The sequence below is a fragment of the Macrotis lagotis genome, chromosome X (genome assembly GCF_037893015.1).
Source record: "Macrotis lagotis isolate mMagLag1 chromosome X, bilby.v1.9.chrom.fasta, whole genome shotgun sequence".
In the NCBI taxonomy this organism is placed as follows: domain Eukaryota; kingdom Metazoa; phylum Chordata; class Mammalia; order Peramelemorphia; family Peramelidae; genus Macrotis; species Macrotis lagotis.
The window spans coordinates 78384325-78412171 of NC_133666.1; the positions used below are offsets into that span (position 1 = coordinate 78384325).

Below are 27847 nucleotides of genomic sequence, written 5' to 3' on the forward strand. Positions count from 1 at the left end.
CATATCCTTAAGGAAGAAACAAAAAGAATAAGAGATAACAAGATCAGACAATAAGATATCTGTTTTTTTCTCTAAAGTAAAGGTAATAGTCCTTGAACATTGTTCAAACTCCACGTCTCTTTCTCTGGATACAGATGGTATTCTCCATTACAGAGAGCCCAAAATTATCCCTGATTGTTGCCTTGATGGAACAAACAAGTCCATCAAGTTTGAACATCACCCCCATTTTGCTGTTAGGGTGTACAGTGTTTCTATGGTTCTGCTCAACTCACTCAGCATCAGTTCACACAAATCCCTCCTGCCTTCCCTGAATTCCCATCCCTCCTGGTTTTTAATAGAACAATAGTGTTCCATGACATACATATACCACAGTTTGCTAAGCCATTCCCCACTTGAAGGACATTTACTTGATTTCCAGTTCTTTGCACCACAAACAGGGCCGCTACAAATATTTTTGTACAAGTGATGTTTTTCCCCTATTTCATCATAACTACAGACCCAATAGTGGTATTTCTAGATCAAAGGGTATGCTCATTTTTGTTGCCCTTTAGGCCTGGTTCCAAATTTCTCTGCAGAAATGTTGGATGAGTTCAAAGCTCCACCAACAATGTAATAGTGTCCCAGATTGGAATGAGATATTCCAAAGAGCAAGGGAGCTTGGAATGCAGCCTAGAATTCACTGTGCAGCAAAAGTGAGCTTTCTCCTCTAGTGGAAAACATGGACACTTATTGAAATAGGAGACTTTGAACTTTTCTTGATGAAAAGACCAGAGCTAAATAGAAAATTTGGACTTCAAACTGGAAACTCAAGAGACACAAGGAAAAGGTAAAAAAGGGAAAAGAAAAAACCCTTCTATACAATAAGGTCAAGCAGGCTATATCCCCATCTGGGAGAAAGACTCATAATTCCCAAGAATTGTTACCCTACTAGGGAGAATATAACTAGCCAGAAATAATGGACACTTGTGAATTAACAGTGATTCTGATAGAATGATTTAAAAACAATAACCCCTTTAAAAGGGGACAGAAAAGGGTTGGGAGGATAGAGAAGACTGAATGGGGCAAATCACATTACATAAAGAGGTACAAAGGATCTATTGCAATAGAGGGGAAGAAGGGAGGAGTTGGGAACCACCTGAATCTTACTTTGATCTGATTTGGGATAAAGTTAGCATCTGCACACTCACATAAATTAAGAAACTTATCTTGCCTTTCAAGTGTTAAAAGGGGAAAGGGGGAAGGGTGGAGAAAAAACAAACAAACAGAAGGAAGGGGAGGCAAAGGGAAAGGGGAGACAGAGAGGAGGTTTGTTGTATATAAGGGGGCAAACACACTGAAGCTGGTGGTATTCAGAAGCAAATTACTGGGGAATATGGATTAAGTGGAAAAAGCAGAAAAATACAATCAGAGGGAAGATAGCATGAAGGGCAATAAAGAATTAGTAATTATAACTTTGAATAGGAATGGGAGGAATTCTTCCATAAAATGTAAGTGAATAGCAAAGTGGATTAAAAACCAGAATCCTACAATATGTGGCTTACAAGAAACTCATTTGAAGCAGAAAGATACATAAAGGTAAAAGGATGGAGTAAAATCTCTGAGGTACCACCTCACACCTATTAGATTGACTTATTTGATAGAAAAGGGAAATGATAAATGTTGGAGCATATGTCAGAAAAATGGGACACTAATCCTTTGTTGGTGAAGTTGTGAACTGATTTAGGGATTCTGGAGAGCAATTTGGATTTATGCCCAAAGGGGAATAAAACTACATACCTTATGACCCAGAAAGACTACTACTAGCTCATATACCAAAGAGATCACAAAAAGGGGGGAAAGACCTAAAAATACAAGAACATTCCTGGCAGCTCCGCTTGTGGTGGCAAAGAAATGGAAAATCAAAAGGTGCACATCAATCAGTGAATCACTGAACAAATTGTGGTATATGAATCCTATGGCATAATATTGCTCTAAAAGAAAAAAATGAGCAGGTAGATTTCAGAAAAAGCTGGAAAGATTTATATGAACTGATTCTGAGTGAAATGAACAGAATCAGGGGAACATTGTCCACCTTCACTGCAACATTATATGATCATCAGCAATTATGGACTTAGCTCTTCTCAGCAAAACACCAATCATGCACAATTCCAAAAGATCTGAGATCATAAATCCCATTCATATCCAGGGAAAGAAAGTTGGAATTTCAATGCAGATCAAACTAGACAATCTTCATTTTCTTTTCTTTTTTTTTTTTTTTACTGTTTTTTTAGGTTGTTTTTTTTTTTTTTTGCAAGGCAATGGGGTTAAGTGGCTTGCCTAAGGCCACACAGCTAGGTAATTATTAAGTGTCTGAGACCGGATTTGAACCCAGGTACTCCTGAGTCCAGGGCTGGTGCTTTATCCACTGCACCACCTAGCTGCCCTAATCTTCATTTTCTTAATGTTGCTTTTTGCTTTGCCCTTCTTGTGCTTTTCACCTCTTTCCTGATTTTACTTTCATAGTGTGACCCATATGGAAATATGTGTAACATGATTATACATATATTACTTATATGAGACTACTTGCCATTCTAGGGGGAGAGGAATGAAGGATTGGAGGGAAAAAATTTGCAAAAATGAAAGTTGAAAATCTTTTCTGCACATCATTGGAAAAATTCGTTAATAAATGAAGAAAAAAAGAGAACGAGATGTTGAAAACACATAAGCAGTTTTCAAGTGCCTTTCCCTATTTAGGATCATTGGATACATTACCCTCTTCCCTGGGGAGCAGGTTGTCAAGCCTTCCAGACTTCTCTTTAACTGGATTCCCTCATGAGCAACCCAAATGACATCCAGAGGACAAGGCAATACCTCTCTTTGTGACTGAGCACCTTTATGAGGAGTAGATCTGTCCACTAAGGAGCTAGAAAACTTTTAGAGATACCTTAGGGATTTGCTGCCAGGAAGGCAATATCTCTAAAGGACCTCATTAATGAGTGACAGACAGAAGTGTCCATGCAGTGAGATTCTAGGGTGCTAATAATATGCCCAGCAATGCCATAAGTTCTGTGTGGTGGAGGTAGAGAAGTCACTAGTGGAGTGTTCTAGGGATCTGTCCTTGACACTCAGCTACATTACATTGATAACATTTACTTGATTGAAGACATAGAAGGGATGTTTGCCATATTTGCAGATGACACAGTGTTGGGAAGGATATTTAATATTTTTGCATGACAGAGACAGGACCTAAAAATATAATAACAGTTCTGGACCAAATTTAGTAAGATAAATTGCAATAGGGACAATGTAAAAGTCCTGCACTGGGTGCCAGGAAATCACCTTCAGAGCTTAACTTAAGGAAGAATGGTTAAGCAGCAATTTGGATGAACAACCCCTTGGTGGGAGGGGTTAGTGAACTATAAGCTCACACAGAGTCAACAGTACAATACGTCATGAACAACGAACCTATTATTCTGTTAGACTTTTAACTAAAAGTGGGGTGCAGGGCTTAGGACTAGGGAAGTCATAGTTCCAATTTATTCGACCTCAGTCAAATCATGGCAGGAATATTGCATTCATTTCAGGATGACAAAATAATGGCAGTGTCCAGTGTCCACCAGTGTCTACCATCTTCACAGATGAAGAGTCTCAAATCTTGTCATAGGAGGATCCACTGAAAGAATTGGACTTGTTGAATCTGGTGAAAAGAAAACATAGAAGGGAAAGGTTATTTGAAATGTGTCTCAAGAATATGTGATGAGCCTTGTTCTGTTTGGCCTCAGAAGGCAGAAATGGTACATTGGATGGAAGTGGACGATTTAAGTTTCCCACCAATTCTAAAATGGTGACTTTGGAAGAGACAATGGAGATCTTCAATAATGGTCAGGTTTCTACTTTTCAGGGATACTATAGGAGGAATTCTTGTACAAGTACAGGTTGGACCAAATAGGCTTTCAGTTTCCTTACTAGGTTAAGAGTCTGTGCTTTGAATATCACTGGGGATTGCCATCTTCCTTGGATGGTACAGTGAAAGTAGTACAGAACAGGAAGTTAGGGAGCTTTGGTCTGACTACTGGCTCTGCCACTTCTTGATCTTTGTCTCTCTTCATCATCACCTCACTTCATCTCTCTAAGTCCCAGTTTCCTCAACTGTAAAATGGGCTCATCATACCTCTACTACCTATTTCATAGGGTATTAAAAGAAATCAGGCGGCATGATTCTTGTCCTTGCTCCTTCCTCATATTTTCTATATTGTTTATTGTATATTGCTTTTGTTTTGTTTTGTTTTGTTTTCCTCTGCATGTGGATGCCACTGTCCATTAAAGTTTTCCCAGTGTTGTCCTAGATCTCTGAACTGCTGAGAGAAGCTTATATCCAGGATAGTGGATCAACTCACAAAGTTGTTGTTAATGTGTAGAATTCTCTCTTGTGTCTGCTCCCTTCAAGCATCCATCAATTCATGAAATTTTACCATGCTTTTCTAATGTCTGACCATTCATCGTTAATTATAGAACAGAAGTACCCCATAAAATTCATATACCAGAACTTGTTCAACTTTTCCGCAATTGATGGGCATCCCCTCAATTTCCTATTTTTTGCCACTACAAAAAGAGCTGCTATAAATATTTTTGAACATGTGGGGCTTTTTCTATAGGCTTAGTATTGCTATTGCTGGGTCACAGGGTATTATCAGTTTGACTACTCTTTGGGCATAGATCCATATCACCCTTTATAATGATTGGATTAGTTCACAACTCCAACAACAGTACATTAATGTCCCAGTCTTCCCACAACCTCTCCAACACTGAACATTTTCCCTTTTAGTCATCTTAACCAATCTGCCAGATATGAGGTGGTACCTCATATTTGTTTTAATTTACATTATTCTAATCAATAATGCTTTAGAGCATTTTTTCTTATGATTAATATAGTTTTAATTTCTTTGTTTGAAAACTGCCTGAACATACTCTTTCACCATTTTTGTGGTATAGTGATTTCTTATCCTGGAAGTTAATGACTTTGGGTTTAACAAATTATCAATTACTATAGTGAATTATTCATTTTTCTTTTATACATCTTCTAATCCACTGATCCATTGGTCTGGATCTTAACCAGTAGCAAGCAGTTTTGATGACTGATGCTTTATGGTTTGGTTTTAGATCTGGTCCAACTAGGTCACTTTTATTTGCACTGTTTTACATCATTTCCCTTGATATCCTTGACCTTTCCTTGCGCTGATGAATTTTGTTATTGTATTTCTAGGTATGCAAAATGAGTTTTTGGTGGTTTGGTATGGCACTGAATAAATAATTTAATTTGAATAGAATTCTCATTGTTATTATTTTAGCTTGGTCTAACCATTAACAATTGATATTTATCAATTTTTTTCGATCTGACTTTAGCTGTGTAAAATGTATTTTGCAATTAAGTTCATACATCCAGTCACCACTGCTCTTTTATTGCATTTCTTAAATTGGACCAGATTTTGTATACAGGTGCCTGAGGACTCCAATTATTCTTACAGCATTTCCTTGCAGAGTGTATTCTGGCAAACCAAGGGTTCCTAGTAGACTTGGAATACCGGAATATTGGTTCTCACTTAGAAGCTCACTTTAATTCTCTGTATCCTTGCTTGTTGGAAGGTGATGAACAGATCTCTTCAACAAAGTGCCTATGATCAGAAAAATTCACAGATATTTACATTGGTACACTTCCATCTGACTTTGATTATGGGGCAGAATAAATACAATCTACTCAGAACAGTAAATTCACGGTTCATGCAATATAATTTTAGGCACTAGTAACTGATAGGATCAGGAAAGACCTCCTATACAAAGTGAAACTCAAGTTGCGTTTGAATAAGAGTTTCTATAAAGTAGAGATGAGAAGGAAACAGATTCTAGACATGAAAAATAGCCTGTACAAAGACCTGAATGTGTTAAAGAATATACCTGAGAGGAGAAAACTGGTAGGACAGTTTGAATGAAACAGAGAGGATGTAAAGGGGAGTAATGTGAAATAAATCTGGAAAGGAAGGCAAACCATAGAGTACTGTAAATACCATGTTGAGAATTTTGTACATTTTTCTAAATAAAAACAGAGCTCCTGAAGATTTCTGAGAAGGGGAGTGACACAGTCAGATCTATATTTTCACCATATTAATTTATCAGCTATATGGAGAATGGAATAGAAAATTGAGAGATTGGTGAATCTTTTAGTAAGGAATCATCTCCAACTATATCTTCCTTATAAATCTGGATTATTTTGCATTATATTTGTTTAAATATAGGGCAATGCCTCTTTACCTTATGATATCGAGAGGAATAAGGCAACAATATTTATGTAGAAAAATCCAGCATAAGTTGAGAGTATTATACTACCCTTCCCTCTTTGAGAAGAGTCCTATACTACCCTTACTTCTTCTCTTCTTAATTCTCTGTAGTCTGGCTTTTATTCTTATCAACCAACTAGATATTGATCTTTCAATTTAAAAAAAAATTTGAAAAGATTTATATTTAAGTAGAGAAAAAACATATATAAATAAAACATCCAAGAAAAAGTGGAGGAGATAGAAAATAACCTTAGATAAGACATTGCTAGTACCTGGTGGGGGCAAGAAAGGCTTTCTAGAATGATGGGCAGGGGGCTCAGGGGTACTGTTGCTAAGTCCAGAAAGTAGCCAGGAATGCCAGGAGTCAGAGTTTGGAAAAGAGAGCATTCTAGGCATGAGGAAGTAGCTGTGCAAAGAAATGGAGATGGGAGATTGTTTGTTCCAGGAACAACATATTCTCTGGTGAGATAGAAATAAGAATATTAGAATTACAGAAAGGTGCCAGGTTGTGAAGAACTTTAAATACCAAATGACTTTTTATTTGATCCCATAGATAATAGGGAGTCAGTGGAATTTATTGAGTAGGGGTGACAAGGTCAGACTTTTGGCCTAAGAAAATCAATTGGCCACTAAGTGTAGGTTATATTGTTGGAGTGGTGAACAGATCAAGGAAGAGATGGTGCAGAAGATTGTGGCAATAGCCCATTCAAGAGGTGATGAGGACATGAATAGCTGGTGACTGTATGAATAGATCACCTCTTGTAAGTGACAGGATAATGACAATGAGCTTTCAAACCTGGCTGACCTGAAGGATGGTGATGTTTTTGTTTTCTTTTTATAAATATTTTTTCCAAATTGACATAAATATAGTTTGCAACATTCATGTTTTTATCAGATTTTGAGTTCCAGCTTATTATCCCATTCATCCCTTCCTTCCATCCCACAGCCTCCCTAGGACAGCAAGCAATCTGATCTAGTCATCAAACATATTTCCATATTAGCCATTTTGTAAAAGGCAAATCATACCAAAATCATGGGAAAATCATGACGGGGGACAATAAAAGAGAAATAGTGAAAAGAGTATTCTCTGATCTGCATTGAGAATCCATAGTTGGGGTGGCTAGGTGGTGCAGTGGATAGAGCACTGGCCCTGGAGTCAGCAGTACCTGAGTTCAAATCTGGCCTCATACACTTAATAATTACCTAGCTATGTGGCCTTGGGCAAGCCACTCAACCCCGTTGCCTTGCAAAAAAAAAAAAAAAAGAACAAATGAGACTCCATAACCTTTCTCTTGTTATGAGTGGCATTTTCCATCACAAGTCTTTCAGAATTGCCTTTGATCAGTGTATTGCTGAGAAGAGTTAGTCTATCATAGTTGATCATTATACAATGGTTCTGTTAAGGTGTACAACCTTCTCCTGGTGCTGCTCACTTCACTCAGCATCAGTGCATGTAAGCGTTTCTAGGTTTTTCTGAAATCTGCCCATTCAACATTTTTATAGAATAAGAATATAGATTTCATATAACAATTGCTGGGCATTCCCTCAGTTTCCAATTCTTTGCCACCAAAGAAAGAGATGCCATGAATATTTTTGAACTTGTGGGTCCCTTTTCCATTTTTATGATCTCATGTTGTTAGAAACCTATTATTGGCATTGCTGGTTAAAAGGGTATGTGCAGTTTCATAGCCTTTTGGACACAGTTGCAAATTGCTCTCCAGAATGATTGGATCAGTTCACAACTCTTCCAGGTTTGCATTGTTGTCCCAGTTTTCACACAAAACCACCAACATTATCCTTTTCTGTCATATTAATCAATCTGATAAGTGTGGGGGGATACTTCAGACTTTTTTAGTTTGAATTTCCCTTAAACAATAGTGATTAAGACCATTTATTCATAAGACTATAGAGAGCGATAATTTCTTCATTTTCATTTTTAAAAATTTATTTATTTATTTTCATCCATATGAACATGCATATTTTTAAGTTACAGAATTTCCTTCCATTCCCCCCATTCCCACCCTCCTCCCTTTACTGACAAATAATCAGGTTAGCATTGTACATACATATTTTTATAAACATGTTGACAGATTAGTTACTTTCCATATGAGAAATTTGGATTAAGGGAAAGAGGTATGTAAGTGATAATTTTTATAAAGTGTTCATCAGATTCTGAAGGGTTATTTGTGATTGTATGTCTGTGTGTGTGTGTGTGTGTGTGTGTGTTTGTGTTTTATTTGGTTTTTTCTTCCTCTGGATGGGGATAGTATTGTCTATAGCTAGTGAAATGCAGTTCTCCTAGCTCTTTGGATTGAGGAGAGGAGGTGCTTCCATCAAAGTTCGTCTCACAATGTTGTTGTTGATGTGTACATTGTCCTCTTGGATCGATTCCCTTTGCTCAGCATCAGATCATGTAAATCACTCCTTGCTTCTGTAGAGTCCAACCATTTATGGTTTCTGGTAGAACAATAGTATTTCCTAGGATTCACCTATCATAAATTGTTTAGCCATTCCCCAACTGATGGGCATCCCCTCAATTTCCAATTCTTTGCCACTGCAAAAAGGGCTGCTATGACTATTTTGGAACATGTAGGAGTTTTCCCTTTTTATAATTTCTTCTGGCTATAGAATTAGAAATGGAATTGCTGGGTCAAAGGATATGAACAGCTTTATTGCTCTTTGGGGATAGTTCCATATTGCTCTGCAGAAAGGTTGGATCTGTACAAAACTCCACCAGAAATGCATCAATGCCCCAATCCTCCCACAACCTCCCTGTCATTGATCATTTTCTCTTTTTCTCATCTTGGCCAATCTGATAGGTGTGAGATGAGAGATCATTGCTGTTTTAATTTGCATTTCTGTAATCAAGAAAGAATTGGAGCATTTTTTCATATGATTATATATAGCTTTAATTTCTTCATTTGAAAACTGTACATATCCTTAGACCATTTATCAGTTAGGGAATGACTTGTGACCTTATAAGTTTGATGCCATTCACTATATCTTTTAGAAATGAAACCTTTACAATAACTTCACATTGGGAAGATTGTTTCCCATGTTTCTGCTTTCTTTCTAATTTTGATAGCATTGGTGTTATTAGTGAAAAATCTTTTTAATTAATATAGTCAAATTACACTCTAGAATGATTGGATCAGTTCACAACTCCACCAAGAGTGCATTAGTGTCCCAATTTACCCACAAAATCTCCAACATTTACATTTTCTGTCATATTAATCAATCTGAGAAGTGTTGGGTGGTATCTCAGACTTGTTTTAATTTTAATTTCTCTAAACCATAGTGATTAAGGGCATTTCATTCATTAGACTAGAGATAACTATAACTTCTACATCTGAAAATAGTCTGTTTAAACCATTAGAACATTATACAAGTGGAGGATGACTTGAATTCTTATAGATTTGACTCAATTCTCTATACATTTGACAAATGAGACCTTTATCAGAAATATTTGTTGTGAAAATTAACTTCCAGCTTTCTGCTTTCCTTCTGATCTTAGTTTCACTGGTTTTCTTTGTGGAAAACCTTTTTAGTTTAATGTAATCACAAATTATCCATTTTACATTTCACATTATTCTCTTTTTCTTGTTTGGTCCTAAGTATTTCCTTTCTCCATACATCAAACAGACTATTCCTTGCTCTCCGAACTTGCTTATGGTATCAGATGGTGCAGGTTTTCAGCAGTCGTGGGGTGCTCAGAAGAAGGGAAGGGAAGGTTCAAAAGATAAGAATTTCTTCTTCGGATATGTGTTTGTCAGATGCCATTGGAATATCCTGTTTGAAATGGGACTTGGTCTAGTTACTGTAAAAGGAAGGGGTAAGCTATGTGACCTGGTGAGTTCTTTTACTCTCCATCTAAGATTCTATGTATGACCCCGAACACGTAAACATCCGTGACCTTAGTTTCCTTTATTGTAAAATGAGGGAAACTTGAACTGAAAGGACTCTAAGATTCTTTCCAGTTCTAGATCTAGAAACCAGGGTGTGACTCCACCTCCCTGAGGCTCAGTTTCTTCCTGTGTGAAAGCAGGTTTTGGATTAGATGAACTTTATTAAGCCCTAACTCTAGGATTACATAGTTCAGAACACAAGGTTCACAGAGAAAGTTGTCAGAGGGAAGGTTCAGGCCTCAAAGAGAGGGGAGGGGGGCTGATCTGGACTGGGTAGGAGAGGAAGCCATTTTGGGGAAAGAATGATGCAGGAGGGAATTCAAGAGAAGACTCCTCAGCTCTGGCCAGGAAGGGAGCTTGGCCCTCACCCTTTGGCAGTTATGCCAACTCCTAGATGACTGCTGCCCTGGCAAGGGACTCGAGGAATCTCTGTGGTTCATGGATGTCTCCAGTGAATGAGCACTTTCTGTGCCTTTTCAACAGACTGGATACCAAGGCCCTGGCAGGGGTTACATGAGGGCCCTGTTTCCTGGGGACCACTCAGAATCCTCCTCCTCCTGCTAAGGCACTATCTTTCTAGTTGCCTCTAAATGACAGGATTGGCACAACCCAATGCTCCTACCCAGGGAGGCGGCTCCAATCTCCCCGCACCCTTTTTGTCTCATTATGCTGACAAAGGAGGTGCAGTCTAAGCAAAGGAAGCCAGGACTTGTCTTTCTCAGCCCCAGCCTGGTCATGCAGAAACAGTTCCAGGAATTCAGGCCCATTGTCAGGTTCCGGAAGATGCTCGGGCTGCTGCTGGTGGAGTACTCCCTGAAGAGCTTCCAAAGGTAAGGCTCAGAATGTGCACAATTCTCCTAAAGACATATATTTTCCCCATTTTTTAGAGTTCTCAAAATAATGATTTCTTTTGAAAAAACACCCCCACCAATTAATTTTATCCTAATGTATGAATGGTCCAGGGATTTCATTACTCATAGAAATAGAGAGTTGGAAGGTATCCAAGGAGCCATGGAAAAGTTTGGAAAACCCAGCAAGTTGTCTCCCAAAAGGAGGGGCAATCTGGCTGTTCAGGACAGCTCCTTGAATAGTTTCTGAGATCTCTTCTATTTCTAGATCTGAAATTTAGTTTTTCCAAGTTGCTTTACATCCTGGGTTCTCATTTTTCCCCTCTTTGATACAAGGATGTTACCTGGCTTCTGGCACCACTTTCAGCTCTAAATCTGGGCCCATAGTATCTTTTTTCCAGTTTTTAAAAGGGAAATGTAGTTAAGTGGCTTGCCCAAGGCCACACAGCTAGGTAATCATTAAGTGTCTGAGTCAGGATTTGAACTCAGGTACTCCTGACTCCAGGCCCAGTGCTCTATCCATTGAGCCACCCAGTCACCCCTGTCTCCTATTATCTTAAGGATCTTCACCACCAGGGTGTCAGTTTTCTTATATGTAAAATAAAAGGCTTTGATTTTTTAACACTTAAGACTTGAATTACTTACCATGTAACATCCCTGGTCCTCAGTTTTCTCATGTGCAAAAAGGAGGTTTGGATATTCCACCTCTTAAGGCTTGAGTTCCTTAGGATGTGATGTCCCTGGATCTCAGTTTTCTCATCTGGAAAATAAGATGGATGGTCTAGGTAGGCTCAGGGGACCCTTTCAGTTCTAGATCTAAGTCCTCATTATGGTAAATCATTACCCCTCTTTGGAGCTCAGATTCATCATTTGAAAAAGAAAAGGGATGAGCTTGGTGGCCTGTGAAAATTCTCAAGGCCACAGTTGTAGACTCCTTTTATTCTGTTTCATTTTGCTTCCTTGGGCTTTAATTTCCTTATTTAGAAAATGAAGATGTTGTAAAAGGTGATATATTTGGTCTCTTCTCTATCTTATTACTTCCTCACCCTTGGTCTCAGTTTGCTGATCTGAAAAATGATGCTGTTGGATCAAAAATGCTCTAAGATCCTTTCCAACTGTAGAGCAAGTCTACAAAGGTATTAAGCCACTGTCACTCTCAGTGTCTCACTTTGCTCCCCTGTAAAATGAAAAGTTTGGGGAAAAAATGCTCTTAGACTACCTCTAGCTGAACATTTAGAATCTGATCATGCTCAGTCCTTTTTCTTCCTCTAGTAATAATTTCTTCCCCTGTAAAAGGAGGGGAATGAATTAGATATGTCTTTGAAGCATCTCTTTGGGCTTAGACAAGGATTCACTTCCCATCCTGGGGTCTATAACTGCTTATAGGTGAAAAGAAGTGGTTGAAAAAAAAGCCTCCAGAGATCCTTCCAGCTTTTGATCCAATTTCCAGATTAGTTGTATTCATTGATCTTCCCTAGGTCTTACTTCAGCCAGCTTGTGAAATGAAGGGCTTGTACAAAATGGCCTCTAGGCTCCCTTGCACCTCAAAATCCAGGTTCGTGGATTTGGCAAGTTCATTTTCACTTCCTGAACCTGTAAAATGTGATCTTGAATAAAATGGTCTGCCAGGCAGCTCCTGATCTGCATTCTGAGATTAGCCATATGCACTGACATTCTCTAGGCCTGACTTTACTAGACTGTACAATAAGTAGCTGAATAAAATGGCCTCAAGGGTCCACTGAGATCTGGGTTCTTTGTTTAGGTACATTCACTGTCCTTTCCTGGAAGTCCAATTGCACAACTGTAAAGTGCAAACATTTTACAAAATTTCTGCCAGGGCCCTTCTAATATTTTATCCAAGTTCCTGGATTCGGCATATTTATTATCCCTCCTCAGGGCTCAGTTGCTTTCTCTCTAAAGTGAAGGGTTGACTAGATGGCCTCTGAGATTCTTCTCAGCTCCACATGTGGAATGCTATTATGCTCAGTCATTCCTCTGCTTGAGATTCATTTTACTCACTTCCAACATAAGGGGATTAGAATAGATGAAGTCAGGTCTCTTATCTCTTGAAATAAAGGTTCCTATTATTTCTATTTTCCCTCCAAGGAGTTTGAGATTGAGGGTGGTGGAGTGATTTGACCTGGGCCTGGAATTTCAACCTAGCTTTTCACCAGGTTTTCTGTCATGTGCAGCTCCAACGATTTTGAAAAGGTTTCCTTCTTTACTTCTCACTGACACTTGCTAGAATTTCTATTTCAGTATTTATATTCTAAAAATGGTTAGTCCCTAACATGTCACTGTTAGGAATTTCGCTTGCAGTCAGTCACATTTGAACTGGGTTTGAAAATGTTCTTTCAGTCTCTCTCCTCTCTTTGTTAATGGGAGGTTTTTGCAGAGAGGAAGGGATTATCAGGATACTGTTTTCTCTTTGTTCTGTTTCAAAGTCCCTTATCAGACATCCAGAGTTAAAGCAAGTGAGTGGGAAAAAAATCATCAGTGCTGGGAGCTGTCCAGCCTTCTGAGTGCCCTCATCCAAAGTACTCACAGGAAGCATCCTGAATGTCCAGGTCATTGTTTTTCCTCCTATATCTAATCTAAAGCTCTCTGCCTGCCTTGCAGCTTGCACCCTCCCTGCCCAAGTACTGACTTCCAGATAGAAATGTTTATGGGGGTTTGGTACTCAGGAGAGTCAAATTAACCATTCAATGAACCCAAATTTATTATACACTAACTAAGGGACAGGAAGCCTGGGTTAGTGGATGGAGAACTTGTTTCAGAGTCAGGAAGCCATGTGTTCTACTTCCTTCTCTAACTCACAGTGAGAGTGTGACTCTGGACAAACCAGCTAACTTCTTTGTACCCTGGGTAACCCTTTAAGTCTTGAGAGCCAAAGTCGATACAAGCATACAAGTGCTACTGTACTGCATTGGAAGAGGAAAACTTCTCTGTAAGTTTCCTGTTCTAATGAAATCATAGATCTAGTCTATTCTTTGGGGCCAGATGATATGCTGAAGATGAGTAGCAAAAGGTGCAGGGCCTTTACAGTCTAAGGGAGGGAGGAACATAACGGTTCCAAAAGGACACCACAATGAGAGGTGGGGGAACCAGAAGGCCTCCTTGCCAAAAGTGAGATTTTAAAGACTTTAGAAGGAAGCCAGTGATTCCATGAGCTGGCAATGAAGAAGGAACCCATGCCAGACATGAAAGGCAGCTAGTGCAAAATCATCTAGGAAAAAGCATGGGAGGAATAGGCTTTGATATTTTCTAGCTATAGAACTTTCAGAGCCTCGGTTTTCTCATCAACCACATGGGTATAATATTTCCCCCGATTCCTCTGTCCTATTGGTTTTGTGAGAAAATGACTTTGCAAAGTGCTCAAACAAAGGAAGTTAGTATTGTTTCCTCCTACTAGTCTCCTCTGGTTCTTCTAATCAGATTGTACAGAGACTCCTTGAGAGCTCCTTAACTCAGAGCACTGAAATATGTTCCTAATGCAGCTACTTACCACCTGTGTGGTTCAAGGTAAGCCACAGGATCATGGATTTATTGTTGAAGGAAACTTGGAGGTCATCTGGTCAAGTTTTCTCGTTTAACAGATAAAGACATGAAAACTCAAAAATGTAATGGTACTGACTGGAGATTATACAGGGATTAGCCATTAAAAATGCCATTCAAAACCATGTGCTCTGACTCAAGAGCAATTAGTCCTTTCACTGTCCTGGTCAGTTATCCCATCTTAGACTCAGATTCCTCTTCTATAAAATGGGATAGTGACATGCCTAAGAAACACAGTTAATGTGTAATTAAAATCAGATAAAATATATTAAATGCTTTACAAATACTAAGTTACTTTGCTTATTTTCTTCTGTGTCTTGGGTACCTAATCTATTCATTGCTCAGCTGCTCTGTTTCTTTTTCAGGACCAAATGGTTCTGCCAATTATCCCTTTGTAGAGTAATTTGCATCTGATAATATTGGGCTCCCTTCCCTGCCCTCCCCCTTTAAAACTAAGTTCCAAGTTATTCTTAATCCTGAATGTCATTCTCTTTTCTGAAAATATTTATATTATCTGTATAATTGTTCTCAGATGGAGACATGCCTGAATTTAACGTGGAATGAATCAAAGGACCTGTCTTGGAACCAGAAAGTCAGTGGATTTAATTTCCTTGACCTTCAGGCTCTACAGAAATGCAGGGTTGAGATGTTCTGTCTGCACATTATTAGTAACCAGGAAATACCTGGATAAAAGTGTGAGATCAGCAAGGAAATCCCACGAGATTGAAGTTTCAACAGAGCATTGTTTGTTTTCCCATGAGCAATTGACTGAAGATTTAACTAACATTTGTAGCCCAAAGAGGAAGCACTCACAGTTCAGAAAAGGGGAGAGGACAAGATTACTCTTTTGCTGCATCTCAGATAAACTGTAGTTGATGATGACTTTGGTTTCCACAGTAGATTGGCATCTATGTATGGTCCTTAACTCCTTTTGCCCTCTTTTTGATACTGCCTTTCATTGTTCCTGGGAGATGTGTCGACTTACTCCCCATGGCCCCATTTATCATTCTTATAACCATATGATCAAAGTACCTGTCTCTGGCTAGCCTTCTTCTCTACCTCCAGGAGAATGCAAGCACTTTGAGGACAGGGACTGTTCTTTTGTATGTGCATCTCTAGTTGTAAAGACAGTGCTCAGTACATAGTAAGTGCTTAATAAATGATTTTCATCAATCAATTAATTTATCAGTTAATTTGAGACTCGGAATGTACACAGGGCAAGACACTGGTGATTCTCAAATAGCCACTTGAGAATTTCAGTCCTAACCTGGTTATGGCTCCCATTCTCTCTGTTTCTACCTGGGTACCCTCATTTAACTGTCTCCATGCTGTTTACCCAAAGATGTTTGAGCCCTTCCCCTTGCAGAACCGAACAGGCAGGTGTGAAAATCTGTCTTGTGGAGCAGCTAGGTGGCCCAGAGGTTAGAGCACAGACCCTGGAGTCAGGAGAAATGGAATTAAAATACAGTCTCAGAAACTCACTAATTACTTAATTGTTTGATCTTGGGCAAGTCACTTAAGCCATTGCCTTGTAAACCCCCCCCAAAAGGGAATCTGTCTTCAAACCAAAGTATCACTCACTGTTGCTGCTTTTCATTCCCCTGTGAGGTACAATAGGGGCAAGAGGCCCCAAGAACTGGAATGTTTAGGGAAAGTTTTACATAGGAATTGGCAGCTGCCTTGGGCTGTGAAGGAATCCTGCAATTCTGTGAGGCTCAGGAAAGGAGAGAGACCAGTGCCAGGCATAGGGCCAACACTGGAAAAGACACACAAATGAGGTTGAGATGCCAATCAGATATATATTTGGTAATGTTCCTCATTTGTGGATGAAATAGGACAACAGAAATTTGTCCTTGGCTCTGTTGGCATGGTTGAGTTCCCCTTTTCTAGAGGCATGGAGAAAAAAATGGGTATATTTAGCATTTTTATCACAGACTGGCATAAATGGCATGCACACCAAAATTTCAAATTATGGAAACATACCCCTAGAATTGGAAGACACCTTTGAAGTCATATAATCCAACTGCTTTGTTTTATGGATGAGAATATTGAGGCCTAGACATAAGAAATGACTTCCTTAAGGTCAGAGATAGAAAATGGATTTAAAATTAGCAGAGATTTTTCTCTTCTTATCTGCTAGTTGAGCAATGAGCATACTCAAGTCCAAATAATTAAGAGACTTGCCTAAACCTATGTAAGTATTAAACATCATAGAATGACTTTGGACCAAGGTCCTCTAATTTCAAATTCTGTGTTCTTTCCACAGTACCATACTGCTTCTTTAGGGTACAAAGCTTGAAGAAAATGTTAAAACACTTGGTTGCACTGTTATGAAGCAAAAGTACCTTGATAGCCTGTTGCTGCATCTAGTAAGATTAATTAGCAGAGAGAAATGTAAAATCCTATATGCATACAAAAAATCAACTTCAGAAGTAAAAGTTGGAGGAGGAACGTTTGCACAGTAGTTTGAAAAACATCTGGAAGTTTTAATGGACTGCTAGCTGCATAGAGGACAGTGATGGAATCTGATGTGATTAGTGGTATCTGTACATTGAAGCCTTGAGAGGAATAACATCCAGGTATTAGAAGTCTTTCTGTACTGTGCCATGGTCAGAACCCCTTTGGAAGACTGTACTTTTTTCTATTGCTTCATTTTAGGGAAGACTTTGATGAGCTGGAGATTACATAGAGGAGGCCAGTCAGGATAATGAAGAGTCTGGAGACCTTGTCATATGCAGATCCGCTGAGGAAACTGGGGATATGTAGACTGGAGAAGAGAAGCCTCAGGGGGGACACATTCTCTCTTTCAATGCTGGAAGAACTGTTTCCAGGAAGAGAGATTTGCTGATTTGTTGTTTGGCCCCTGATAACAGAACTAGGAGCAGACGGGAGATATTGCAGAGACCAACTCAGGTATGATGTCGGGAAGACCTTGGGAACCAGCAGAATTGCCCCACGTGCAAAAGCCCATATCAAGGCACTGGGGTCCTTCCTCAGCAGCTTCTCAAGCAGGGGCTGTTATCCTGGAGTACTAGGGATAAGGACGGATAGGTGACACAGTGGATGGAGTTCCAATCCTGCCTCAATCACTTGCCACTTATTAGCTGTGTGACTTGATTGCCTCCCATCCAGAGCCTTCTCCAGGCATCTGATTCATATTTGGCCACAGAACTCAGAAGAATCTGGAGGAGGAAGTGGGGCTGGTGACTTAGCACAGTACCTCCTCACACAAATTCAGTTCTTGTGCTTGCCATGGCATCATCTCCCTAATACTGTGGTTTTCAAAAAGGAAGGCCAAGCATTATAATAATAATGACCACTTACTTCCTAATTTTGCTAAGTGATTTATGTGTTCCCTTATTTGATTCTCTCAATCCTGTGAGGTAGTTACTGTTGCTATTCCTTTTTCACAGAAGAGGAAACTGAGGCTAGGAAGGGTTGAGTGACTTGCTTACAGGTCAAACAGCTTGATAGTGCCCATGGTCAAATTTGAACTCAGTTCTTCAAATTCAAGGCATCACTCTTTCCCATTCTACCACCTAAATCCCTCTGGAGTTCACCAGGGAAATTAGGGTGGCAGTGTCTTCTGGGTTGCAGGAGGAGCATGTTTCCTCAGGAAAAGGAAGTCAAGTAAACCCACTGCACAGGCAGCCACTCCTCCAAATAGTAGCATTTGAGTGGTGCTGATCTGATGCCTCAGATTATGGCTTTATCACACATTAATTTCTTTCAGTTCATGAGCGTTTCTTTTTTTCTCCTCCTTTCCCTGCTGAGAAAAGAAAAACAAAACCCTTGTAGCAAATACATTTATTCAAGCAAAACAAATGCCTGAATTAGCTCTATATATTTTGAGTTCATCCCTTCTCCATCAAGAACTGGGAAATATGCATCTTTATGGTCCTTTAGATACATGGCTGATCATTACATTGATCAGAGAATTTTAACAATCTTTCAAAGTTGATTATCTTTACAATGTTGTTTTTATTACATGGATTGTTTTTCTGGTTCTTTTCCCCTTGCTCTTCATCAGTTCAGACAGGGCTTCCTAGAATTGTCTGAAAGCATCACCTTCATCATTTTATATAGCAAATGATATTACATTAAATTTGTATATTATAATTTTCCCTTTAAGTTGCTCATTTTTCTTTCTCAAGTAATAAGTATTTCACAAATTAACCTGTCCGCTCCTTTTCTATCTTCTTCCATTGAACAAAATTTTTTTAAAATCTGGAAAAAGAAATCCCTCAATACATATTAACTTAATCCTGCAAAACAAATTTTCCCATTTGCTATATGCAGAATGTACATCACTTTTTGCATTCTGAATTCACCACTTTTCTCTAGCTGGACAGTGTTACATTTTAGCTTTAATCATGTGAACACAGGAGTTATCACTTCATTGATTAGAGTTCCAAAGTCTTCCAAAGTTATTTTTCTCTTCATTGTTGTTATGCTTGTAGACACTGTGATTGTAGTTCTGTTCTCTTTATTCTGCGTTAATTCATAAATGTTTTCCCAGTCATACTTCAATTTATTGAGTTATTGCCCAGCTGGAAAGGTTTCCAATATGACTGCCCTTCATAGAAAAATCCTTGGACACCAGTTTGCATGGTTTCCCAGCAGAGGTGATGTTTTGCTTTTTACCCCCGAACTCCTGTTCCCAACTTCAAAGGTAATCCTCCCCTACCCCCCCCCCCCAGTTTTTAACTCCCTATTGCTCTTTCTTAGACTTTGGTGTTGAAGGAAAATGCAGCATGACAGATCAGAGTCCCTGCAGACATGTCCCTTTTATTTTACATCTGAAGATACCCATTTAGAAAAGGATATCCAGCAGCCTCTGGGAACCAGCTGTGAATTCCATTAAATTTGTACTATGCTAGCAGACAGACCTAAGCCCCTCCCCTCAGTCCCTGCAAGCTAGGAGGACTGACAAAGAAGAGGAAGCTCATTGACACTAACTTTGATTTTTATTTATTTTTAGGTGTGTTTTTTCAAGGCAATGGGGTTAAGTGGCTTGCCCAAGGCCACAAAGCTAGGTAATTATTAAGTGTCTGAGGTCAGATTTGAACTCAGGTACTCCTGAATCCAGGGTCTGTGCTCTATTCAGTGAGCCACCTAGCTGCCCCAGCCACTAACTTGTGATCAACGTGCAAGAACAAATTTCCCAGTGGTTGTGCAATATGACATTTTCCTTAATTTCTTCTTTGCACCTTCCCACTCACGCTTTCTTTATTCGATGTGCATTTTTGTAGAACATGTCCTAACAATGGTGCCAACATTGCATTTTCTATAACTTTGACTTTTAGCAGTAAATTATCTATCTGTCTTTTAGGTCAGACTTCTTCCTCAAGCCATTAAATAAACAACACTCTGACTCAGGCCATAGATGATGAGTAGATGCCATCTTGGAATCTCCCTACTTCCCTTGGGTTTCATTTCTCTATTAGCCTTAACAATCTAGAGACCATTCTTCTTTGTGGAAGAAAGAAATGCATGTATGAAAGAAAGGCAGAGAGTTCTTCTACTCACCTCTGCTAATTGAAATGAGAGTTGGGCAGTTCTGTTTTCTTTCTGACATCCATTGTCATTGCTCCACCCACCCAGTGCACAGCCCAAGTAAATCTCTTTTCTCCAATTCAATCACAAAGTCCTCAGAACTAGAGGATGTGTTTTCTGAATTCTGAAAAAAATATCCCTTTCCACTCTTTTGCCCCTCCCCCTCCAATTTTGCACATTAATGGGGATATAAGGGTACATAAGAATTTTCCATTGAGTTAAAATAACTTTCCTTAGTTTTGTGGCTGTTTCAAACTCAGAAAACACTTTGGAGGGTTTTGCATTATTTTTAGCAAATAATTAACAAGGAGAGTACCAGCTATGTCCTGTTTTCCCAGGTATATGACATTGAAACAAGTTGATTTCTAGATACCTCGGTGAATAATTCTAATTCATAATTTGTAGGAAGAAGCTTTCCTGGAAGCACCTACAAATTATACAGGCATCTTCCTCTTCCCACATGGGGATTTACCTTGAAAATTAGTCTTCAGAAGCTCCTTAAAGCCAGTCCATTTTATTCATGGTAATGTCTTCATGATATAAACTAGTATGGAGTCTCTCAGACCATTTGCTTGAATGAAAGAGTAGACTGGTGGATGGAAATTCCAAGTTCATCAAAGTGAATGAAATAATGTGTATGTGTGACCCCAACTTTGGAATTCCATGCGCAGTATTTGTCTTCACTTTTGACTTAGCTAATTGGAGTCATTTGTCACTTATGCACATGCAGATTCATATTCACCTCTGTCTGGCAGTCAGGAAGAAAAAGAAAATGGATCTGGATTAATGCTGAAGTAATTCATACATTTATTTGTTTGTAAAGATTTCCATTAGTTCTTAAAGATAGTTTGTTTTAAATTAGCAATTATTTTCTCTCCTTCCCATCTCTCCATTGTCCACCCCCACAAACAAAATCTTTATAACAAATGTACATAGTCCAACAAAACACATACCTGTGTTCATCATGTTTAATAATGTCTCTGTCCACACCTTGAGACCATCAGCACTCTGGAAGAAGATAGAATGCCATCAACCTAATGAGATCTTAGGAATGATATTGTACCAATTAGAGTTCTGAAATGTTTTAAAGTTGTTTCCAGCAAGAACTGATAAATCACCTTTTTGAGGACTAGATGGTGATGGAGAGATAAAATTCATGCATAATACGATTCCTGAAGTCATGGAACCACTAGTCTAGTGAGGGCTCTCTGTACATTACTGTTCCTCCTCCCATCTCTGAACTCTAAGTCCCTTAAGTCCCCCAATCTAATCCCACTGGCCTTTTCTGATCAAAAACAGCCACAACTGACTCTTCAGTCATGTAAAAAAGGTGGTACACAATATAAGGGACTTTTAACAAAGAAGTTTTCAGCACAAACCTGTTCCCTCATTAAAATATGAAACTCTTGTAAGGGTACCATTACTGAGGACATTGGAGATGCATGTAAAATCAGCATCAACTTCTCTCAAATGTAACAATTGAATATTAATCTTGCAACAACTGAATATTAATCTTGCCTTGAATAAAACTTATATGAATTTGCATTCACCAGCACATATTTTATACAGACAAAGTCTGGTGAAACTATTGAGTCAATGTGTAGCTCTTGTTAATATTTGTCACAAGACTAATCAAGTTATCAACATTTTCTCCCTTTTCTTGGGATTTCTCTTAGCAAAACAAAATTTTTTCCTCAGTTTTTTACTATATAACTCTGAAATGGATAAATAAATAACACAAAAATTGGTTTTGGATCAAAGGGGGTAATCTGAAAATAGACTGATCCAGATTTTCTGACTCTGTTTCTGGTGCTGTTTAGGAATTTAATTAATCAGAGTCTTCTCTGTTTTGGTTTTAGTTTTTTTAGGATTTTGCAAAGCAGTGGGGTTAAGAGGCTTTCCCAAGGCCAAACAGCTAGGTATTTATTAAGTGTCTGAGGCTGGATTTGAACTCAGGTACTCCTGACTCCACGGCCTGTGCTCTACTCCACTGCGCCACCTAGCCTCCCTTAACCAGTCTTGTGTACATATTACAGATCTGTTTTCAGTTCCTTCATTTGTTTGTTGGAATCAAAGGTTACCTACCTCTCTTTGAGTCAATAAGCCAGGATGTAATGACAATAACAAGTCAGAATCTCATGAGTTTGTGCATAGTCCTATTCTTGGCCAATCTATGACACTGAAAGCAATCATCTTAAACACAAGTTTGCCTTTGCAAGTAATGAGTTCTTCCTCACTGAACATCTTCACAGAAAAGGTGACTGCTCACTTGCAAGAATGTTATGGAGGACCTTCTCATTCAGGTATTAGATGGATTAGATGGCTTCCATGGTCCCTCCTTGCTCTGAGAGGCTCTAATTAATGGGAGAAGCATCCCACACAAGATTATGTAGCAGCAAATCTGTTGTGAGATGAAGAAGCCTTATACAGGTGTTGATTCTTGCAGCATGTTTTGTTTTTGCTCACATTCACTCCCCCATAGTCCCCTGACTTCCCCTCCCTGCTTAGGTCTGCTGTTCTTCTATTGGAGTTGACTGTGTACTGTTTAGACTGTTGCTAGGCCCAGGTGGCTCCAAGGAGTCCGGCTTAAGTTCTACTTGTGTCAACTGTTTGACTACAGCTGCCAGGACATGGAAGCTTACCTTCACACTCATAATGTGGCAATGGTAGCACATGACCGTTTTTGCATCATTTCCACTAAGTTAGATCTGAGGACATGTGTTCCAAAAGAGGCTGCTGTGCCCACAGAAACCATTGCCTCTCTCTGAGGGAAGACAATTTCTTGAAATGGGTATGTTTTATCACTTGTGCAATATTCCCACTGAGATTCTCCAGAAGGTCTCTGGAGTCTGAGAAATTGGTTTAAAACTCTGCCCTTGATTTTTACTAACTGTGGGACCTGAGGCAGGTCGATACTCACTCCCTGGCCTCAGTTTCCATCTCTATAAATAGAGTTCTTCAATTTCACACCTAGCTCAGTAACTTAGGATCAAAACCTGATGACTGAGTTGCAATAATTACTTAGATTTATAAAACGCCTGGAAGTTTTGGAAAGGGAGAAATTCCAATGTTTTGTATGTCTGTAACATATCTGATAACAACATAAAATATCAAGTCAAAATAGTAGACAGTAGATTTGTTGCTAATTGGATCTTTGCCACTTCTTACATATAACAGACCTAGTGAATGAGTAAGAGAATCATAAAGTAATCAATAACATTTTTATGTACTAATGTGTAACCTGATTGGTTGGCTGCCAAAATTTTATGACTCTTTGTATGATTTCTATAAATACTTTTCCCTCATTGTGGCTCTAATGATTTCTTCTAATTATAGATTTCTAGGTAAGATCATAGAAAATAAAACTTCACGTCTGACCTTAATTTTTTGTTATTTTGTTTTTACCCCAAAATAACTAAGGCTGACTTAGTTCAATCTCTTCTTCATCAGATGAAGAAACTGAAGTGTAGAGAAGGTAAATGACTTATCTCAGGTCCCATGGCTGAGAAATTTCAGAGCTAGTACTGAAATCCAGAGGTCCCACCTCCTAATTCAGTTCTCTTCCTCCTTTTCCCTATTGCCTAGGTGCTTTGTTCCCCTCCTTAGAACCATCATGAGATGGTAATGCCAAAGACCAATAATCTACCTGGCTGCACTGTAGACCATTTCCATGGAGATACACATATCGCTGGTACTGGCATGCCTTTGTCCCAGTTCCACAGCATACCAGTGATTTCCTTTAATGGATCTGAAAGCACTAATCTAAGTTCATAAGAACACATCTTAATACAAATAAAGGCTAAACATCTTGGGTTTGGCCCTTATAGAATTCCTTAGCTATCACTCTCACACATTCTGGTCTTTTGGATGCTAAATATATGAATATACATGATTATTTCTCCTCTTTAGGTCAGATAGACCTTTTGTAGTCTCCAAAAATGTTGAAGATCCTTTAGAAAGACTTGGAGTTGGCACAAACACCAAGCCTAATCTCAGTAAATCATTATTCATTTTCCTATGCTTCCAAGTGTCTGGAAGGTAAGATCATAGAAAATAAAAATTCATGAATAACCTAACTTTTTTGTTATTTCATTTTTCCCCTAAATAATTAAAGCTGGCATAGTTCAATCCCTTCATTCAGTTGGCCCAGTAAATAATAAAAACATGTTTTTAATTTAAAAAACCCCCATAGACAATTTCCTCTAATGAATATTGATGCAAATTTTTAAGATAAAAAATAGCAAGGAGATTGAAGCAATATATCACAAAGATCATATTTTATGATGAAACTGGGTTCAAACTAGGATTGCATGACAGGGCAACATTAGGATAACTGTAAGCATTAATGATCATATCAATAATGAAAGCCTCCAAAATTATTTTTTTAGATTTTTTTTGCAGGGCAAATGGGGTAAAGTGGCTTGCCCAAGGCCACACAGCTAGGTAATTATTAAGTGTCTGAGGGACTTTTTGAACTCAAGTACTCCTGACTCCAGGGTTGGTGCTCTATCCACTGTGCAACCTAGGTGCCCCCTAAATCTGCACAAATTATATGGTTAGTGACAGTCAGTGTCAATATGTACCTCCCTTCCTTTCCTCCCACTCTCCCTCACTGACTCTCACCTCTGATGTTGAAAAGGGGTTTAATAAAGGAAAAACAATAGTCTTGGTAACTGGTGCTTCCAGTATGCTTCATTTGTAATTAGTGTTTCAGATGATAAAGACAACAGGGGTTCAGGCCAAGATGAAAGAATTTACTTAAAAGACCCTTGACATAGAGGTATTGCTGAAGTTTTTTTTAATATTTTTTTTTTATTTTTAAAGGTTTTATTTGAGTTTTACAATTTTTCTCCCAATCTTACTTACCTCCCCCCACCGCAATGCCTTGGAAAGCAATCTGTCAGTCTTTATTTTGTTTCCATGTTGTACATTGATCCAAATTGAGTGTGGTGAGAGAGAAATCGCATCCTTAAGGAAGAAACAAAAAGTATAAGAGATAGCAAGATCAGACAATAAGATATCAGGGTTTTTTTCAATATTAAAGGGAATAGTCCTTGAAATGTGTTCAAACTCCATGACTCTTCATCTGGATACAGATGGTATTCTCCATTGCAGACAGCCCAAAATTGTCCCTGGATGGAACGAGCAAGTCCATCACAGTTGAACATCACCCCCATGTTGCTGTTAGGGTGCACAGTGTTTTTCTGGTTCTACTCATCTCACTCAGCATCAGTCTGTTCCTGCAAATCCCTCCAGGTTTCCCTGAATTCCCATCCCTCCTGGTTTCTAATAAAACAATAGTGTTCCATGACATACTGTATTGCTGATATAAAAGCTCATTCTGTTAAGTTAACTAAGCAAAGGGATGAAATATTGATACAAGCCAAAATTCTTAGGGAAATTGAGGAAAGTAAAAAAAGAAAGTAAGAACAGTTACTACATTCTTACAACTGGGCTGATCGCTAGGGGAGGAGCAGTCTGTGAGAGAGAAAGTTAAGAACATTTCATGGTAAGCATGACCTGGTGGCTGTTCAGGGAGGAGTTGGTAGAGGAGTTAGGGAAGTGCTAGGGAAGGTCTAAGGAGTTAACACATAGAACAAGACTCAGTTCCTTGTGCATGTCATGAGGGATCAATTTAATATTCTGGTTCTAGTTAGTGTCCATTACCTCAGTGGACTTTTCTGAAATTTGCAGGAACAAAGATACTGGATGGGTTCCCCCATCCAGCCTCCCTTTTTGGTAAGATATCTTTGATGATGTGTGGGACAAATGCCACCTGAATGAATTTCAGAGATCTTTCTAGGTATAAAGAGAAAGTTTTATTGGTTTCTCAAGGAACAGGCCCCAGTCAATTAGAGAGAGACTGATGCAAAAGCAAAAGACCCAAGAATCACATTTATCCTAATGTGATTCCAGCTCCCCCCCCCCCAAAACATTAGATAAGAATGGGTTATTTTCAATCTAAGTCTGTAAGATAATTTAAATAATCCAGTCAGAGAATGCCTCTCCTTCCTGAAGACTCAGTAGATGAGGAACAAAAGGCACTTTACCCTTCACATTCTAGTCCTAATAACACTCACTGGTGTCTCTGGTGTTGTCGGTCAGGGGAAGAGGCTCAAAAGAGACAGAGTTGGAATCTATAATATTCTGGAAGAAATCTCAGACTTTATCCCACTCAGCATTCAGCTCCCAGGTGGCTTCTGTCACAATGAGAGTTATTTATCCAGATAACAGTGGGATGGGAATCAGACACACAAGATAATGCCTTCTTAATGCAAGACCAGCCCAGGAAGAGAGCCATGAACTATTTAGCAATAATACCTTGTTTATACAAGGCTGGCACAAGAGGGTATAGGTTCTAGCAAGGGAAGGAATAGGTCAACTTTGTGACAGGGTCAGCACATGAAGCAGAATACCTATTTATTGGCATAAGATTTGTTTCTGCTAGGATTTCCTCTGCTATGAGAGCATAGTAATGTCTGCTTTCCATAGATTCTTTTGTCTAGGCTTGTGAGGAAGGTGATTAGAAGTCTTACAGTACTAGAGCCTTTTCTATTATGATGATGATTATTAACCATTTGGAATCATTTATTTTTAAATTTTATTCTTTAAGTTCTGAATTTCATGAACACCCAAAATGAAAACATTCCCAAATGTAAAATAAAATAGAAAAGGAGAATTATATTTGAAACCCTAAAATTCTAAAGAATTTATATTTTGTAGGGAAGAGAGAACTTAGCTTGCCTATTGTACCCATGCAGCACATGGAGTGACCACTCACAGTTCCCCTCAGCATGGAAATTTTTTTCTGCTTCATTCCCGACTTGAGTCAATTCCCCCTTCCTTAGTCAATCTATTATTGCCCTTCTCTTGGCAGCTTGCCATACATTGGTGACACTGTTAGTCTTAGAGTACATGGAAGGGAGTAAGGAGGGAAAAGGAGGAAGGGGCCAGGTTATGGAGGGTTCCTCTTTCTGAGATGAATTTTTAATTCTACTGTGACCAGAGTACTCCATAACTCTACACTTGTAGAGTGTTGGTGTTCAACATGAGTTTGAGGGATCTGTTGGGGCCATTAAAAGGACTTTCTAGGTTCTTGGATGTGATTGAGCCAGCTTGCTTCTTCCTGTTCCATTCTTGGCCCAGTTCATTTTACATTTACACTATACGGTATGATGAATACATACTACAATGAATATGTACTACTTAAACATCCATATACTCAAAGAGATACACATATATGCACAGGGTGTCTCAAATCTCTTAGTGGCACTTTTATCTTACTACATGCTTGATAAAGTAATTTTTTAAAAATTTTTCATGCTTTTCAAAATGTTCTGTGTTTTGAGTAATTCACTTTTAATTTTATTTCTCCAAAAAAGGGCATACTGACATGTATTATTCATGTAACAGTTTCTGGATAGAAATTTTCTTGGATTTGGCTGCCTCAACCACTTGATCTACCTCATTTAACTAGTTCTTGTGGGATTGCATCAAAATGATTTTGTCTGTATCAAGACCTTTTTCTTCAGATTATCCTAAACCTCATATTACAAATGTTTTCCTTCCAGTTCGGTAATTTTCAGGTGATGAAATTTCACACCTTGACTAAAAGGATGTATCACACAAGATGGGGTTATGTTGAATTTTATTAATAAATATGATTATTTAA

General features: G+C 38.7%; 2 long non-coding RNA genes across 2 annotated transcripts in view; both read right to left on the reverse strand.

Moving 5' to 3' along the window:
• The window catches only part of LOC141502501 (uncharacterized), a 168105-nt gene that overhangs the window by 88299 nt on the left and 51959 nt on the right, over nt 1–27847 (reverse strand). The gene's annotated exons all lie outside the window — the stretch shown is intronic.
• On the reverse strand, nt 5027–21530 carry LOC141497835 (uncharacterized). The gene is made up of 3 exons (XR_012471457.1): nt 21129–21530; nt 11710–11824; nt 5027–5651 (listed from the first exon to the last, which is right to left on the reverse strand). It is a non-coding gene; the product is annotated as an uncharacterized LOC141497835 (long non-coding RNA).